This window comes from Heteronotia binoei, chromosome 1 (assembly GCF_032191835.1).
Source record: "Heteronotia binoei isolate CCM8104 ecotype False Entrance Well chromosome 1, APGP_CSIRO_Hbin_v1, whole genome shotgun sequence".
Lineage (NCBI taxonomy): Eukaryota > Metazoa > Chordata > Lepidosauria > Squamata > Gekkonidae > Heteronotia > Heteronotia binoei.
Genome location: NC_083223.1, coordinates 198180042 through 198199901, shown reverse-complemented (window position 1 = coordinate 198199901; position 19860 = coordinate 198180042).

Genomic DNA, 19860 nt, shown 5'->3' with positions numbered 1-19860 from the left:
CCTTCAAGAAGGGTTTAGATAAAAATATGGAGCACAGGTCCATCAGTGGCTATTAGCCACAGTGTATGTGTGTATATAAAATTTTTTGCCACTGTGTGACACAGAGTGTTGGACTTGATGGGCCGTTGGCCTGATCCAACATGGCTTCTCTTATGTTCTTAATTTCTTTTTTTGATTTCTTTTGTAATTTCCTTTTTAACCTCTTCTGCACTGGACTCAATGTCTTTTTTTATTTCTTTCTTTATTTCTATTTTTGACTCCTTTATTATTTTTACCAATCTTGCTTCCATAGCATCCATTGCCTCCTGCCATTTGGCCATTTTTGCTTCTTCAAGTGACCCAGCTCTCGTTCGAATCTGCTTTGTTGCTGATTTTTGCACAGACATCCCTATTTACCCATTGCTTAAATAGGCTCCAAAGTTGACCTCACGAATTCAGTTTTCAAATACTGTAGATTGGACCATGCCCTCTTATATGAGCCCAAAATCGCCATTCCCTGATGCTAAGTCCAGATATTAATTTTTTTAAAGTTTTATTCCTTCAAAATGGCATCCACAGCTTTTTTGTCCCTTTTTTAAAAAATTCTTTTTTCTCCAAAACTGCACCAAAGTTGATTCTGAGCATATAATCCAAAAGATTTCACCTTTTAATCATAATATCTGCCGGCTCCACTATTTTTTAAAGTCCCGATTTCTTTTAATTAATTTTTAAAATTTTGACCTTCTTTTAATGGCCACCAATACCTCTCTATGATTTAAAGTCCTAGAGAGGGCTGGGAGGCTTACTATCTTCCCTTCTCTCAATGGCTTCTTCCTTCCTTTCTTGCCACGAAGTCTCGTTTTCAATGGTAAAGAAATTTCACGTTATTTCTATGATGCCACTTCCTGTGTCATCCTCACCAAGTCAGCAGTTCTCTTTGGAGGGGGTTGTCTGCTCTCGACCACAGGTATTCAAAACAATAATAGTTTTTCCTCTTTTAGTTTTATTCCTCCAATTTCACCAGTCCCAATAATACTCCCCTCCTTTATCTTCCTTAGTTTAAGATAATATAATTGAATCCAGACCTTTGCTTTTATTTTAAATTAGTCTTAAATTAGTCCAGGAGTGATAGATATAGATCTTTTACCTTCAATGCCGATATCCTTCTGCACACTGCTCTTTTCGAAGATAGATGTTAATCAGTCCCAAAGAAGCTTTGAATCTTGGTGAATTTAAGTCAACTTAATGACCTCAGAAATCCTCTGTAGATGATTGAATGCCGTCCTTCTCCAGGGACTCTTCAAAGCCAAAAAGGAACCCCACTGGAGTCCCTTGTCAGCCAAAGTAAATCCCCTCAGAACTTCATATGCATATCCTGGCCTTCTCCCTGCCTGGAAGAAGTAGGCAGCAGGTGTTACAATCACCTTCTCTGCCCAGAATAGAGGCTCTGGTCTGCTCTTCAGCTGAGAAGCTGCTCAATCCACCATGACCAAAACCTGGAAGTCGGGGGGTTGGTTTTGTGGAAGTCGCAGAGGTCACTATAGTTGTCTGGGCTTGTGGTGGGGCTTGCTGCAGTCTGGCCTGGTTCTTGTTTGCTTCTGGCAGGCACCATATTGGCACATTTTCTGATGTTATGCTTTTTTCCCTTTTATTGTTAGGGTGGGTGACTGAGGTAGCCTGGTGCTGTGCTGCTGGCTGCTGCCTACCCCAGGCTAGACTTTTCTGAGTCCTACTCCTGGCTTAGTACATTGCCTGGCTTGGTTCCTGTTTCAGCTCTGGCCATCTGCAGCAGGATTTGGAAGCAGAAAGGACATTAAAACCCTGTGTTTCTGGGAGGGATGGAATGATTTTTTTTTTTTTACTAATTCCCACTCCCTTCTGCTTATATGTGGTGGCAGATATCACGAAAATTATGCATGAACCTTTTACAGCTCATCGTCAGCTATTGTTAGTGTTTGTGTATTTTATGTGCAGCCCAAGACAATTCTTCTTCCAATGTGGCCCAGGAAAGCCAAAAGGTTGGACACCCCTGATTTAAAAGCAACTTTTCCTTTGAATGGTTTTTGCAAACAGGTGCTCCTGTACCAGCACACCTGAGTTCCAAACAGTGAATTCGTCACTTTTTGCAAGTGGAGGTCATGTGTACCCGAACAAGCAGTGAATTTTCTGCTTGGAATTCAGGCATGCAGCCAGTGGCCACCCCTCCATCCCTTTAAAGGGCCCTCTAGATGATCGAAAGAAGTGGAACACTGTGAATTCAAACTGTGATAAAAGTCCCAGATGAATGGAAGAGAAGAAAGCATGGACAGTTGCTGATATATACTCAATGGTTCATTCTTCATTTCCTGCCACTAACAGGCAAGACCCAAATTATTTCTCTGACTAAAACTTGTAGCCCCAATAACCTGCTTCCATCTACAGATGCTACCAGATTTCATGAACACTGTGTTGATTTTTTAAAATCTTATGTCTAACATGGGTTCTCCTCACTCAGGATGAGGAGTCATCCCCCCACAAGTTGTAGAATTACTACCATTAAATTGCTGCAATTAAACTGATGCTTGTTCTTGTTTGTTTGTTTTAGTTGCATATGAAGGATAAAACATCCATCCCATATAATCTAAAGGTATAGAAGAATACAACAAAATGTATAGACATATTTCTATTTTATTTCTGAAATGATCATACCATCAAAGTGGTAGCCTGGACTGGGCCCTGACATCTACTGGCCACAGTACTGGTTTCCCCCTCTCCCAAGTTTGAGCCCAATTTACAGCTAGCTGGTCACTGGTACAAAAGCTATCTCAAGATACTGGGATTTCACTGAAAGTCAGTGGCCATTTTATTCCATGGGCCTTCTGACCTACTTACAAGATGCTCAGATTGTATGCACTTGAAGCACTGTCTATGTGGATTCTATTTTTAGCGAGTGCACACTTTATATGAGCACTTATGTCTGTCATCAAGAGATCAAGGGACAACATCTCATTTAAACTACTGTACTGTGGCACAATGTCAAGCCCATGCTCAGTTAGACTTTGATGATCCACTGAAGGTCATAACTTTGGTAATATTTTGACAAGGAGCTCCTGACACACATTCTGCAAGCTGATATCACAGAACTTCGTCATCAAGTCCAAACATGGTATCTAAAATGGGGGTCAATAACTACCATACCATGGTAAAGCATCAGTCAGAGGTATCCATCATAAGATGCAAGAAAACATTATATGAAAAGGGTAATGATTCCCCCCAAAAAAGAGAAAAATCCAAGATTCACTTCCATTTGTCTGACATCCCTCTTTTTTTACAAATCAGATTCACACACTGTCTTATCTTGTCTCTATTAAAACATCCACATGTATGCACAACAGTATCATCCAAATTTAGATGACAGAAAGCCCAGGAGTTGGTGTTTCTATAGGCATAACAAATGCCAAAGGGACTTCTGTGTTATAACAGAAGGATTCTCCACTTCATTTTACCTGCTGCAGAATTCCCAGGACATAGATGTACAGGGATGGGAAAGAAAATAATGTGGAGAGACTGTGGCTTAGTGGCAGACCTTCTGTGTTATATGCTGAAGATCGAAGGCATAATCCCTGCTCATCAAATTAAAAGGAGAAAAGGCCACAGGCACTGGGCAAGACCTCCTCCTCTTGATTTGCTACAAGACAGAGTTGATTATTTTAAACTAGACGGATCAATGACTTGGCAGAAGGCTGCTTCATATGTTCAAAAAGTACACTGTTCCATAGGATTACTGTCATGTTGTAACCCAGAGATGTCTTCTTTATCTTTAAATCTACTGCAGCTGAATCAGAAGCAACTGCAACCTCTACCATCTGTTTTCTTCCACTACATTATTTGTTTATCTACACAGTTTCTAGCAAATTTGAGGACAGTGCATAGATTGATTTGTGCTTTGATTTGTACTTTGGCAATTTTAAAGAAAGGGAAACCAGGGCTGCTGCAATTGCTTCTAACCCTGCCACCAAGGGATAATATATATGAATATCTTCGTCATGTCTGTGGATTCAGACTGAGCCCCCTTCTTTTTTGCTTGGGCTGGGTTCCCACTAGTTCCTTCTTGGCCCTGGAAGCAGCTCATTTCCCCTTGATCCTTGTTTTCTTTTACAAATTGTGGCACCTCATTAATCTCTTACACCCCTGTGCCTTCCACCACCCCAGCCTGCCTCCCAGGTAGGTAACAGGTCCCTGCAATGGTCTCCCTCTAGGCTTGCCAGTCCCCAGGTCCAGGTGCGGGATCCCCCAGTTTTGCAGGTACCTCCCCACCTCCAGCCAGCTGGCTAGTGGGGGAAGCACTGTGTGCCTTTAAACCTCAGTAGTCTTAGAAGAAGTCTGCAAACTGTCTGTGTTTTCGACTGTGTGTGTGCCTTTAAATCACATGGTTAGTACTTGAATGGAAGATCAAGAGGAAAGCTGAATGGGCAGGGCTAGCAGGCGGCAGAGTCATGTGGGTCTTCCTGGTGAGCCACCAGGTCTTCCTGATTTGGAAAATGGTACTACAGCCTCAAACTTTTAGAGCCATGTGGGTCTTCCTGATTTTCTTCCTGCATTTGGGTGCTAACAGAAAGGGAGTCTTCTAGTGAGCATGGACAGTACATGCTGTCTCCATGCTTCTAGTGAATGGATGAGGGTCATAGAATGATAGAATCATAAAGTTGGAAGAGATCTGCAGGGTCATCTAGTCCAACCCCCTGCACAATGCAGGAACTTCACAAGCATCTTCCAGGGCCAGTGCTAGGGTTTTTGGTGTCCTAGGTGAGCTGCTCACTAGCACCCCCCCCCCTGAAATTCAAAAAACAGAGAATTGTAGGAGAAGAATTGCAGATTTATAGACTCAGAGCGGCTTACAATCTCCTTTATCTTCTCCCCCCACAACAGACACCCTGTGAGGTGGGAGGGGCTGAGAGGACTCTCACAGCAGCTGCCCTTTCAAGGACAACTCCTATGAGAGCTGTGGCTGACCCAAAGCTATTCCAGCAGGTGCAAGTGGCGGAGTAGGGAATCAGACCCGGTTCTCCCAGATAAGAGTCCACGCACTTAACCACTACACCAAACTGACTCTCATGAAGATATGAAGAAACCTGAAACTATTTACATTTTAATTTACAGTTTTTTTGTTTTAAATTTTAATTTAAAAAATTGTGAGCAATTTAATTTAAAAAATTGTAAGCAATACAAAATGTGAGAATACTTTGTTGTTCAGTCACACAGTCGAGTCCGACTCTTTGCGACCCAATGGACAAAGTCATGCCAGGCCCTCTTGTCTTCCACCATCCTCCAAAGTCTGCTCAAATTCGTGTTTGTTACATCAGTAACGCTGTCCAGCCATCTCATCTTTTGCCGTCCCCTTCTTCTTTTGCCTTCTGTCTTTCCCAGTATCAGGATCTTCTCCAGTGAGTACTCCCTTCTCATTTGGTGGCGAAAGTATTTGAGCTACAGCATCTGACCTTCCAGGGAAAAGTCTGGGTTGATTTCTCTTAGGACTGACTGATTTGATCTTCTTGCAGTCCAAGACACTCTCAAGCATCTATTCTTCTGTACTTGGCCTTCCTTATGGTCCAGCTCTCACAACCATACATTACTACAGGGAATACCATCACTTTGACTATACGGCAGGGTGGCAGGGTGATGTCTCTACTTTTTATTATACTGCCCAGGTTCACCATAGCTGTCCTCCCAAGGAGCAAACATCTTTTAATTTCATGGCTACAGTCACCATCTGCAGTGCTCTTGGATCCCAGAAATGTGAAGCCTGTTACTACTTCCATGTCTTTCCCTTCTATTCACCACGGTGTGATAGGGCCAAATACCATGATCTTAGGGGTTTTTTATGTTGAGTTTCAAGCCTACTTTTGTGCTCTCCTCGTTCACCCTCAACAAGAGGTTCTTTAGGTCCTCCTCACTTTCTGCCCTTAGAGTGGTATCATCTGCATATCTGAGGTTGTTGATGTTTTCCCTGGCAATCTTTCATGTTAAAACAATTTTATTTAGTAATATATGGTAACAATATCTATTTCTTGCATCATTAATAACTTCTTTTTATCTATCCCATATGTTACTTTCTAGCCACCCCTCCCCCCATTGGTGTTATTTACTTAAAATACTCATATTTAAAGGTACTCTTAACTAATAAAAACAATGATTAATATCCTTCTTCCTTCTAATATTTAATCATTATCAAAAATTGTCCAATGTCCTTTTACTTGCCACTCTTTTTCTACATATCTTCTAAACTTTTTCGATTCCATCTTGAAAACTTCTAAATCATAGTCTCTTAAAATTCTTGTTAATTTGTCCATTTCACTCCATGTCATAACTTTTACAATCCAATCCCATTTCTCTGGAATTTTTTCTTACTTCCATAACTGCGCATGCAATGTCCCAGCAGCTGAAAGCAAATACCAGATTATAGTTCTATCTTCTTTTGGAAATTTTTCCATTTGTAATCCCAACAGAAAAGTCTCTGCAACTTTCTTAAATTCATATCCCAAGATCCTAGAAATTTCTTGTTGAATCGTCTGCCAATACTTTTTTGCTCTTTCACAAGTCCACCACATATGGTAAAAAGAACCTTCATGTTTTTTACATTTCCAACATCTATCTGGCATCTTATTGTTCATCGTTGCCAACTTTTTAGGAGTCATATACCATCTATACATCATTTTAAAACAGTTCTCTTTAATACTGTGACATGTCGAAAGCTTAATAGAATTCTTCCACAAATATTCCCAAGTTTCCATCTGTATTTCTTTATTTACATTAATTGCCCACTTTATCATTTGAGATTTCACTACTTCATCTTCCGAAGACCATTTTAGAAGTCATTTATATAATTTTGAAATTAATTTTTCATTACCTCCAAGCAGAACTCTTTCCATTTCTGTTTGCTCTTTTCTTATTCCTTCAGTTTTAATATCCTTTTCCACTAAGCTCTTTATTTGTTGCATTTGAAACCAATCATATTTATTATTCAGTTCTTCAGCAGTTTTCAATTCTATTTTGCCACTTTGTATTTTTAATAGTTGGTTGTATGACAACCACTTTTCGTCACCCATCTCAGCTGTTATTTTTATTACTTCTGCTGGCACTATCCATAACGTCTTTCTCTCATCCCCATATTTTTTATATTTCATCCACGTATTTAACAGGTTGTTTCTTATATAACGGTGAGAAAAAAAAGCATCCCTCTTTTTTTTCCATAATACATTTAAGCATGCCAGCCAAATTTATTTCCATGACCTTCCAATGCTAAGAGTTTTTTGTTTAACAGCATCATCCATTCTTTTATCTATACTAAACAAACTGCTTCATGATATAATTTTAAGTCTGGTAATTGAAATCCAGCTCTCTCTTTTGCATTTGTTAAAATTTTCATTTTAATTCTTGGTTTCTTCCCAGCCCACACAAATTCTGAAATTTTTCTTTGCCATTAAATTCTTTACTGTCTTTCACAATCAGAATAGTTTGAAACAAATACATTTATATATATATAAATATATATATACACGCTGTGGCTAATAGCCACTGATGGACCTCTGCTCCATATTTTTATCTAACCCCCTCTTGAAGCTGGCTATGCTTGTAGCCACCACCACTTCCTGTGGCAGTGAATTCTACATGTTAATCACCTTTTGGGTGAAGAAGTACTTCCTTTTATCCGTTCTAAGCCGACTGCTCAGCAATTTCATTGAATGCCCACGAGTTCTTGTATTGTGAGAAAGGGAGAAAAGTACTTTTTTCTCTACCTTCTCCATCCCATGCATAATCTTGTAAACCTCTATCATGTCACCCCGCAGCCGACGTTTTTCCAAGCTAAAGAGTCCCAAGTGTTTTAACCTTTCTTCATAGGGAAAGTGTTCCAAACCTGTAATCATTCTAGTTGCCCTTTTCTGCACTTTTTCCAGTGCTATAACATCCTTTTTGAGGTGCGGTGACCAGAATTGCACACAGTATTCCAAATGAGACCGCACCATCAATTTATACAGGGGCATTATGATACTGGCTGATTTGTTTTCAATTCCCTTCCTAATAATTCCCAGCATGGCGTTGGCCTTTTTTATTGCAATCGCACACTGTCTTGACATTTTCAGTGAGTTAACTACCACAACCCCAAAATCTCTCTCTTGGTTAGTCTCTGCCAGTTCACACCCCATCAACTTGTATTTGAAGCTGGGATTCTTGGCCCCAATGTGCATTACTTTGCACTTGGCCACATTGAACCTCATCTGCCACGTTGACGCCCACTCACCCAGCCTCAACAGATCCCTTTGGAGTGCCTCACACTCCTCTCTGGTTCTTACCACCCTGAACAATTTAGTGTCATCCGCAAACTTGGCCACTTCACTGCTTACTCCAAATCATTTATAAACAAGTTAAAGAGCATGGGACCCAGTACTGAGCCCTGCGGCACTCCACTGCTTACTGTCCTCCACTGCGAGGACTATTAATTAGCCAGTTTTTGATCCACAAGAGGACCTGTCCTTTTACTCCAGGATTCTCGAGCTTACTAAGGAGCCTTTGATGAGGAACTTTATCAAAAGCTTTCTGGAAGTCAAGGTAAACAATATCTATCGGGTCTCCTTTGTCCACATGTTTGTTCACCCCCCTCAAAGAAATGTAACAGGTTAGTGAGGCAAGATCTTCGCTTACAGAACTCTTGATGACTCTAAAGTCTTCTTTGGCCTGCAATATCAGGGCTTTCCCCTTGAGCAGGCCTAAATCATTACCACCCAGATGTATCACCACAACATGTGGCGGCAACACGTACACATCTTCAAACAAGAAGGGCAACAGGCCCGACCAATAGAAACCTCGCCATCCACGCCATTCAACGATGGTAGATGCTGCTCCTATATGGAAGGATTGGGTGCCAAACTTAACTCCCGACAGGTCCAGCATAGCCAGGGCCTTGCACGTCACAGTCCAAAACTGATGCTTCGTCAAGGGACTATCGTCCCAGTGATGAAACAAAAAGCAGTCACCAAAACCACGAGCAACCATGTAGCACGTTAAAGTCGCTACAGGACAGATCTCGACATCAGAGCAGGAACCCAAACTAATAGTGTCCCCATGTTGTAACTGATCTGTCTTGGAACGACGAACTGTAACATGTACAAATCCGCCAGCCAGACAAATGTCTTGGGCTATTAAGGCCCTCCCTGAAACGTCCCGTTTGGACTGAGCCACAAGCTCACTCACCTGAAGAGCCCCAAAGAATGCCATAAGAGAGGCAGTATGAAAGAGCAGCATATCGTACTCCGACATGCACACCTGGCTCCAGACCGATCGTAAAACTCTAAGAACTGCAGGGGAAATCAGTCGCCGAGAATCACAGCGGGGTCCAACTTCTCTGGACCAACCTTCCAACATTTTCTTAATGTGGAAGTCACTGGAATTCTCCCGGAAACCCAAAGCCTTACTAGCGAAGGCCAACGCAGACAGCTAGCCCCAAACAGATCATACTGCTAATCCCCTGTGCCTTAAAGATACATTATAGTGGAGTAATTGCTCCACCGGAAGGGGCCAATCAACTTTGCTCCTAAAACTTTCAAACTGGCATACTGCCCTGTTATATGATTTTCTGGTACTAGGAGCAATGGCGAGACATTTTATTTATTTATTTATTTATTTATTTATTTATTTATTTATTTATTTATTTATTTATTTATTATTTTATTAATAATATTCCAGGGGCATCACTGTCAGAAGGAGATCTGCGTCTGGGGCCAGCTGGCGAAACTTCTGCATCTGTTTGCGAGAGAGAACACCAGCCACCCCATTAGCCACCCCAGGCACGTGCCTGGCGAAAAATAAAATATTAAGCCTCAGGCAACAGAGAGTGAAGGCCCACACCAGCCTCATCACCCTAGAGGATTTGGAAGTGAGGGAATTGATAACATGCACCACAGCTAGGTTGTCACACCAAAAGTGGACTGTGTGGTTTGCCAACTCAGTCCCCCACAACCGAACGGCTACCAAGATCGGGAAGAACTCCAAGAAAGTCAAATCTCTGTTCCATCACGCATCTACCCATTCCCAGGGCCATTCCTCTGCACACCAATGTCCACAAAAGAAGACGCCAAACCCAAGGGACCCCACTGCGTCTGATGCTATTTGCAGCTCAGCCTCCAGCTGCAACTCCATCCTCCAGAAGGAGACACCATTAAAGAGGTTAAAAACTCCTTCAATAGTACAAGGTCTTCCCTCATGCTACATGAAATCCTGATTCGATGATGCTGCTGGCGTAATCCACCCATTGCATCACACAACTTTCTCAAAAAGGGGCGACCAGGAGCTACCACCTTACAAGCAAAATTTAAGTGCCCCACCAACTGCTGCAGCTTCCTCAAGGTCACCTTCCGCCTCAGCAAAACTGATCAACCAACTCTTGCAAAACTAATTTTTTTTTTCTTTTGGAAGGCGTGAAGTTTGCTGGCATGAATCCAGTTCCACACCTAAAAACATCAACTGCTGGGTAGGGCCCTCTGTCTTCTCATGGGCTAGAGGAATGCCCAGCTCCACCGACCGCGCTGTAAAAGCTGCCATCAAATGGGCACGCTGACCAGAGCCCAAGGGGCCCGCAAACTAAAAGTCATCCAAGTAACGCACCGTAGTGCTCAAACGAGCCCTGCGGCGCACCGCCCATTCCAAAAAGGAGCTAAAGTGCTCAAAGGCCACACAAGAAACGGAGCACCCCATGGGCAGGGCCCTGTCCATATAAAACTGCCCTTCAAAATGAAAACCCAGCAATTCAAACCCAGCAAGTTATTGGCCAAAAACAGCCTTCTAGGACACTGAAAAGGAATTCTAAACCCAAACCTAAAACCATTTAACAAATAAAGCCGATCTTCAGCCTTTGGGTAATCACAGAGCCATGTCTCAAGCACTGTCACCCTTATTGGGTTGGGACCCTTTACCAAATGGCTTATCTGCCCCGCCAGAGACCTGCTTGTGCTGTCCCCGCCTGAATCTACCCCTGGAGCAATTCGTGAAGAAATGCAACCCCCTGCAAAGAGGGCACTCATGTTTATATGGGGACTTCTTTTTTCCACAGACCCCCTGTGACCCAAACTCCCAGCAAAGCAGGTGGGGTTGAACCACCTGCCCTGCACTGCTGTGGGTGCCAGCAACAGCGGCTGTGCGCTGCACCACATGCCCACTGTCTGATCTATCACCCAGGTTAGGTCGTGCTGGAGGCATGACCTGCAGCCAGAGCTGTGGCTGAATCTGATCCCACTGAAGGGCCGGGTTCAAACTTCAAAGCCGCCCTCATCCTGAACTTCTCATCATACTGCAGCCAGGCCGGGGCGATAAATCTGGTGTAGCTTTTATAAATGATGTCAAAATATTGAAAAAGGAAAGTGGCCCTCCATGACTGCGACCGGACAATAATTCCAGCGTAAATAATAAACCCGGGCACCCAATTCGCCCATGTCCTATCCACTTTATGCCTTTTAATTTTTTCCTTTTCTCGTTTGTCCAAATCTTCTTTGTCCTTTTTCTCTAGCTCCCTATAGAGCAAAGAAAATAGGTCCATAACACCCCCCTTCCAGTATCTTATCCTTGGTAGCTGGCAATAAGTGATCACCCAGAGGTAAGACCAGATCACCAAAAGGTAAAGCCTTAGCTGGCACTGCAGAATATGATGGACACCAAGGATAAGAAACCCCCCAGCCACCATATGGCGTTCCGGGCGCTCCCGGGAACTGGTCAGGCAGGCCTCCCCAAGGACCCCAAGCGCTAGCCAGGTTAATACCCCAAGCCCAAGGCTGTGGATTAGTAAAAGCTGCAGGCTGGCTATTGGCAACCGGCCCGAGGGCGGCAGACTGCCCCCACGGCCCCCAGGGCCAAGCTGTGGTAGTGTGTTGTCTAAACTCAACCCTACCCAACTGCCAACTCTGCACGGCATCCACATCTGTCATCTCCACTGGAAGAGGGGACACACCCTCCATCTTATCCGCAGAAGTCCTGCTTTCAAGGGAAGACAAGCGGTTAAGAATTTCTTCCTGGAAGTGCTTCTTAGCAGCCCGCTTATCTGCCTTAGAAGCCGGCTCACCCGACATAACCATCTGCTGCCTACACGAACCCTCCAAGGCTGCTATTCTGTTTAAAACAGACTGCTCAATGGAGCCATCCTCCTCGTCAGACGAGGAAGGCAAAGGTGCTGAGCACTTAGGCACAGGCCGCTGTGGTCTCAGCACAGGGCTTTTGCCCTTAGATTTTCCATGTCCTTTAGGCATGGTTAATCAAGGCAGTAAAATCTGATAACAAACCTGCTCTACAGGCGCAAGCAGCAAGCAACCAAACTTCAAGCACCCGCGGCTGCCCTAGAGTGGCTGCCTAATAAAGCACAACCCAAGCCTCCACTAAAATGGCCTCCCCAGATCTAAAATGGCCGCCAACTTCCCCCAGCAACAGGGGGGGGAAAAGCTAATAGCAAAACCACTCAAAATGGCTGCCAACTTGCCCCGGCAACAGGAAAAGAAAAAGCTAACAGCCAACACCACTCAAAATGGCTAACAACTTGCCCCGGCAACAGGGAAAGAAAAGCTAACAGCCAGAATCACTCACAATGGCCTCCAACTTGCTCCGGTAACAGGGAAAGAAGAAGCTATACCAAAATGGCCACCCACTTGCCCCTGCAACAAAATCAAAATTACCAAAGGCTGCCAGGTGGCCCGGTGCAATGACTCCCCACAATGATCCAATCTCAACCCCCCGGTACCCCCAAAGCTTACCCACAGGGAATGCGAGGGATGTGAGGACAAACACCAATGGCCGCCAAGCGGCCCGGGATCCCCAAACCCTCCCACACGATGCAGAGAAAGCAACACCCCTGTAGCCCCAAAAGGCAGGCCTCCCACCGCCAACAGGGATGTAAAGGGTTCCCTCCTTTTTTAAAAAAAAAAGGTGAGTGGGAAGATTGCCGCCAATGGCGGCAACCACCGCACTCCCAACAGCTGCCTAACGAGACCCCCAACACCCCTTAAACTGAAAACCGGGGGGGGGGCAGGTGGGGTGAGGGCAGGGGATCACGAAAAACGCTGCCACGCCAACAACACGTGGCCAGCACCAAACCACACTCAACTCCCTTCAGATGCTGGCCTCTGCTCCCTTCTGACACTCAACGAAACCACCGCAGCTCCAAACAGCTGTGGCAAGTGACACCCGTCCTCACGGAAAGCTCCCTGCCCGACGCCAGACTTCCACGGCTCTAGCAGCAGCCGCAGATGCTGGGATCAACAGGCCTCGTGCTGGGCAGGAGCGACAGCAATGCTCCATTTTTCCGAGCACAAGCAAAGACTGCGAGGAGGGAGCGGAGCCCGCCTCTAGGCGTGCCTGCTCTGCCCCCACCTCAGCTGATGCCCAGTCCGCTCCTCCTCCTTGCGAGGAGGCAAAATGGCCCCCAGAAGCAAGGCTGTGCAGCCTGCTTCTGCATGGGAGCCACGTTTGTTGACTGCTTTATTATCTGTAAGAGCCCTGTGGCACAGAGTGGTAAAGCTGCAGCGCTGCAGTCTGAGCTCCCTGCTCAAAACTTGAGTTTGATCCCGGTGGAAGCTGGGTTCAGGTAGCTGGCTCCAGGTTGACTCAGCCTTCCATCCTTCCGGGGTCGATAAAATGAGTACCCAGCTTGCTGGGGGGAAAGTGTAGATGACTGGGGAAGGCAATGGCAAACCACCCCGTAAAAACATTGTGAAAGCAATGTCACCCCAGAGTCTGAAACGACTGGTGCTTGCACAGGGGACTACCTTTACCTACCTTTGCCTTATTATCTGTATACCAATTTACTGTGATTTATACATCTTACCCAATGTGTTATTCCAATCTTAGCTGGATTTATTGTTCAGTTACTTACGCCTCCTTTCTTACCTATATGTAATACTTGAGGAAATCTGTTTCTTAAGGAGTGGACATACTAAGCTTCTCAGTTGTATCCACAATGGAATGATTTGTGGGTAAAAACTGAAACCTCAAACCTTATTCCCATATTTGTTTGTTAACTCTTGTGTTTGCATGCTATTTTTATGCAATTCACAGATCTTCCTCACATCCAGTCTCAGCTGTAGTCAGCTATAATCACCCAGTATTATATGCATCTTGGCTTTTCTGACAACCACCCAACCCCTGTAAGTAAGGGTTGAGGAAACTGTTTTCAATGTACTGTATCTGATGAAGTGTGCTAGCACAGGATAGCTTATACCCAGAATAAAACTTATTAAGTCTTAAAGGTGTTACTGGACTCAAACTTTGTTAAACTAGTTAGTAATTGGAGAAGAAATTGGGGGGAAGAATAACACTGTATTGCTATGTTGCATACATGTTGCTATAGTATTTGGGGGTTCTTTTGGCAGATATTTTGTGTCTTCTTCAAGCCTGTGATTGTTTACATTCATTTAAGTGGATGCTGAACCAGATCCTTTTGAAAATTAATGGCCTCAGCAAGCCTATTTTTTTTTTCAAAATGACTACACTTTTAAAGACTTGGTCAAGTAGGTGTGTATTGAGAATTGTTCACCACCTAGGCATAGGGTTGCCAATCCCCAGTTGGGGGCAGAGGATCCCCCAGTTTGGAGGCCCTCCCTGTGCTCCAGGGTCATCAGAAAACAGTGTGGGGGGGAAGGGAAATGTTCCCCTAAAACTTTTCTGTATTGCCTTTTACTGTCAAATTTATGACCATTAGTTTGTCCTATGCACATGATATGTATATTTGCAGATCTTAAAGTGACTATTCTAAAAGTGAATTTCAAAAATAGGACACAGCAAGAGACTTCTGAGATACCACTATAACCACTGGCCAATTCCCACCTGTTTCTGGATTTGGCCTGGTCCATTGGCTTTGTTGGGGGGGGGGTGCTCCCTAAATTTATGGGGAGGGAGCTTCTCCATAAATTTGTAGGTAGTGATAGTGGAGGCCCCTCCCTGTGATGTCACTGGCTCCTCCCTATGATGTCACTGGATCAAATGTCTCAGGCTGGGCCCCAGCCCTTACCCCCCCCCCGGGAATTGAAAAGTTTATGCCCCTTAGGGTTGCCAAGTCCAATTCCAGAAATATCTGGAGACTTTGGGGGTGGAGCCAGGAGACTTTGGGGGTGGAGCCAGGAGACATGGGGTGGAGCTAGGAACAAGAGTGTGACAAGCACAATTGAACTCCAAAGGGAGTTCTGTCCATCACAATTAAAGGAACCTCACAACTTTTTAAATGCCTTCCTTCCCTCCACCCTCCCCTTCTCTGATTTCACCTCAGAGGCGGAGCAGAGCAGATGACTGAGCGCATCTCGGAGGAGCAGCTATGGTGAAGTGGAGAAAAGGCGGCAGCGCAGCGGTGTCACCCGCTCCACCTCTGAGGTGAAATCAGAGAAGGGGAGGGTAGAGGCAGGCCAGGAGCGTGGCGAGCCGCAAGTCCGGGTCCTAGAAGGACCCAGATTCACGGCTCGCCATGCTCCTGGCCTGCCTCCACCCTCCCCTTCTCTGATTTTACCTCAGAGGCGGAGTGGGTGATGCTGCTGCGCTGCTGCCACCTCTTCTCCACTTCATCTTAGCTGCTCCTCCGAGATGGGCTCAGCCTGAGCCCATCTTGGAGGAGCAGCTAAGATGAAGCGGAGAAGAGGCGGCAGCCGCACAGCGGTGTCACCCGCTCCGAGATGGGGCAGCTCGCCATGCTCCTTGGCGCCGTTTCCCCCCTCCCTCCGCTTCCGTTTTTTGGGGGAGCGGGGGAAGAGGCTGGAAATCCTGGGGTCCCCCGCCAGGGTGGGAGGGTTGGGAAGTCTAACGCCCCTGCTGGTGACTGTCATTGCAGGGCTCAGTGATAGTGGCCACTGTGCAACTTGTTCAGGTCTAGCAATACAACTTATCCTAGCCCAGTGGTGGCAGGCACTGCTGTGCAACTTTTCTCTCCTTGTAGCAGCAGCTGCTGCTGTATGACCCATATGGTCCTTGTCGCACTGCCAGGCACTTGTAGGTCTTGCCACCTAACCCATCCAATATGGTTGCCGTTCTCTAGATAGGGCCCTGATATCTCCCAGAATTGCAACTGAGTTCCAGATCAGTTCCTCTGGAGAAAATGGCTGCTTTGGAGAGTGGACTGTATGGCATTATACCCTGCTGAGGTACCTCCCATCCCCAAAACTTGTCCTTTGGACAGGAGACTGGGGGAATGGAGTGGGGCTGGGGAGAGAGTGAGAATTTTTTCCAGGTTGTTTTGGCTTCCCAGTCCACGCCCACCAGTATTCATGGATTTTGCCATTTGGGGTGATCCCAGGAACAGAACACCTGTGAATGGGGAATTCTCTCTCCCAACCTCTTTTCTCTATTCCTGCAGCCCATTTTTTTCCTTCATTGTCCATAAGTTTCTGCCCAATGTCACCTGGAGGGTTCCATGTCCAGATTCACGTTCTGCAAAGCTATCTTCATCACAGTGTTAACAGCTGGCAGATTATGTGACAGTCACCATAAAGATAGCCATGGGTTAAAATAAGTCTGCTTCATCCACTTTTAGGAAAAATGCAACCCAGTTTAGCTGTGACAATTGTTTAAATTCCTGGAGGCGTTTTCATGTCATGATTGTGGGTGAGAATATATCTAAAATGGGGATTAAAATATAAATTCTTCTGTTCCAGACCATCATAATTTTAGCATGCCCAACCCAATTGTATGAACATAGAGTGTCTGAAATTCCTTCCACTTATCAATAGACAGTTTGGTTTGTGGCTTCAAATTCATCATCTTACAAAGGGTCCTTTGAGATACTGGTTGTTCAAGTTGTCTCTTGGTGAAAAGGGTGTTGTACACTAAATGTACAATTGTTAGCCATTTTGGGGAGGGAATCCAACTATTGTCATTCAGGGTAATGCTTCTGCTCTGGGGATATCCTTTTCCCTAGCACTCAAAGTGATTTTTAAAATATGGAAAGTGCAGATCTTTTGACCTGCAAAGCAACCAGAGCAAATGTGAGTTGTGGCTGTGTAAATACCATGAGTATCCAGTGGTAAGAAACTGGTAATGTATGGACTTACCCTAGGATCACATGGCCTTAGATTGTTCTAGAACAAGGCTTACAGACTGCTGTACATGGTGTTTTAATTGCAGTTAGTCTATCTGTGCACCTGAAAGAGTTACCGTTTAGTTCACCAAACCTTCAGCTCTCCTATGCCTGTTGTAGGAAAGTAATTTAGGAGAAGAAACTGGATAAATGGGTCACTGAACAGAAGCACATGGCATTATTAGAGAACCATGAATTATGTGTCACATAAAATGGTCCTAGGATACAGTAAGTTTGGTCAATGCCTGGACAGAATTTCTCCTTGGAATTCTATGTAAACCACCTTAAGCTCCACAAAGAAAGAATGGGATATAAAAACAGTTAAATAATCTATAGCATAGAACAGTAGCTTTTAAACAAAGAGTTTTGTTTGGAAAGGGAAGGAAGGAAGGAAGGAAGGAAGGAAGGAAGGAAGGAAGGAAGGAAGGAAGGAAGGAAGGAAGGAAGGAAGGAAGGAAGGAAGGAAGGAAGGAAGGAAGGAAGGAAGGAAGGAAGGAAGGAAGGAAGGAAGGAAGGAAGGAAGGAAGGAAGGAAGGAAGGAAGGAAGGAAGGAAGGAAGAGATTGCCTTGCCTCCACTGTATCAGGAGACAATTGTTAGATTGTATTTTCAGTGTTTATTGGTCGGTCATCTGACAGAGTAGAGCTAATACTTCCAAGGTTAGCTGTGTTATGCAATGTATTTGTGATGGTATCTGTATTTTGTTATCAACACTGAATGCTGACACTGCACCTGCTGTTTCTAAAAAGTGGTAGAGGAAATCCCATAATATACACCGCTATTACATTACAAATCCTGTGGCATGTAGCTTAGAGCTTCACAAAGCCCCCAATGACAGATTGCTGAGTTAAAAATAGACTGAAAACCCACATAACCTAACCGACTTGTAGGTTGCAAATGAAAGACATTTATGAAGTTTCTGTCTGTGATTGGTTGAGCTGAGAGTGGATGTCTGGCTGACCTTGCCTTGTCAGCTACAGTTTGCTTTCAAGGAGTCAGTATGCAAAACAAACAGAATCATGGATGAACCCAAACTAGCAATGTTTTCACCAAATGCATGTCCTTATCAGAGCTCCTGAGACCAGAACACCACTTCAGACAGAGAAGCAATAGACAGTAAAAGGCTGTGATGCTATATGGGACACAGTACTCACCTTTTACTGAGCCAGATCTTTGGTCTGTCTTGGTATTGTCTCCTGTGTCTGGCAACAGCTCTTCAGGGTCTCGGGCAAAGGTCTTTACAACACCTACTTACTTTTAAATTCAAGGCTCTAACATTGACCCACATTTTGTTGTTGAAATTCACCTTGAAACTGATTCCTAGTTGATATGATTTTAATGCCATCTTGTTAAGTATCAACTAATAGTTCTACCTGGTGAGAGATGTGGATATTATTGCAACAGTTAGCAGCAGCAACCTTAGTGCTATTACGTTCAGCATCCTTGTCGATGGAAAATTACCCCAAAACAGTTAACATATCATTTTACTTTATTTTGACACATAGGGCTTGGGTGCACTGGGCTCAGTCCTTATGCCACAGGGCTGGCCTGAGCTAGGTGCAGGGGAGACTATCAGATCCTTTGGAGGCATCCTTGTGCTCTTAGTGTCCTACCCACCCACTCCTCTGCCTGTAAAGTAAGTTAGGCTGATAATGTACGAATGGCCCAAGGTCACCCAGTGAGCTTCCATAGCAGAATGGGGATTCAAGGTCCTAGTCTGAACCTCTAACCACTGCACTACACTGGCTTCTGTGGTGTGTAGGATTCCCAATCCCCTGCCCCGGGTGGGGGACACCCCATTTAGAGCCTCCTCCCCCGCTCGCCAAAAATCCGGAAGCGGGGGAAAAATGGCAGCCGTTCCCTTCCCACCCAGCCCTGATTGCAGCAGCTTCTCCTCGCCCCTTCCCTTCCCACCCAGCCCCATCGCAGCAGCTTCTCCTCGCCCCTTCCCCTCCCACCCAGCCCCGATCGCAGCAGCTTCTCCTCGCCCCTTCCCCTCCCACCCAGCCCCATCGCAGCAGCTTCTCTTCTCCCCTTCCCTCCCACCCAGCCCCATCGCAGCAGCTTCTCCTCGCCACTTCCCTTCCCACCCAGCCCCATCACAGCAGCTTCTCCTCGCCCCTTTCCCTCCCACCCGGCCCCATTGCAGCAGCTTCTCCTCACCCCTCCCCCTCCCACCCAGCCCCATCGCAGCAGCTTCTCCTTGCCCCTTCCCTTCCCACCCAGCCCCATCACAGCAGCTTCTCCTCACCACTACTTTTCGCACCCAGCCCCAATCGCAGCAGATTCTCCTTGCCCCTTCCCCTCCCATCCGGCCCCATTGCAGCAGCTTCTCCTCTCCCCTTCCCCTCCCACTCAGCACCATCACAGCAGCTTCTCCTCACCACTTCTTTTCCCACCCAGCCCCGATCGCAGCAGCTTCTCCTTGCCCCTTCCCCTCCCACCCAGCCTCATCGCAGCAGCTTCTCCTTGCCCCTTCCCCTCCCACCCAGCCTCATCACAGCAGCTTCTCCTTTCCCCTTCCCCTCCCACCCAGAACCATCACAGCAGCTTCTCCTCTCCCCTTCCCCTCCCACCCAGCACCATCACAGCAGCTTCTCCTCACCACTTCTTTTCCCACCCAGCCCCGATCGCAGCAGCTTCTCCTCTCCCCTTCCCCTCCCACCCAGCCTCATCACAGCAGCTTCTCCTTTCCCCTTCCCCTCCCACCCAGAACCATCACAGCAGCTTCTCCTCTCCCCTTCCCCTCCCACCCAGCACCATCACAGCAGCTTCTCCTCACTACTTCTTTTCCCACCCAGCCCCGATCGCAGC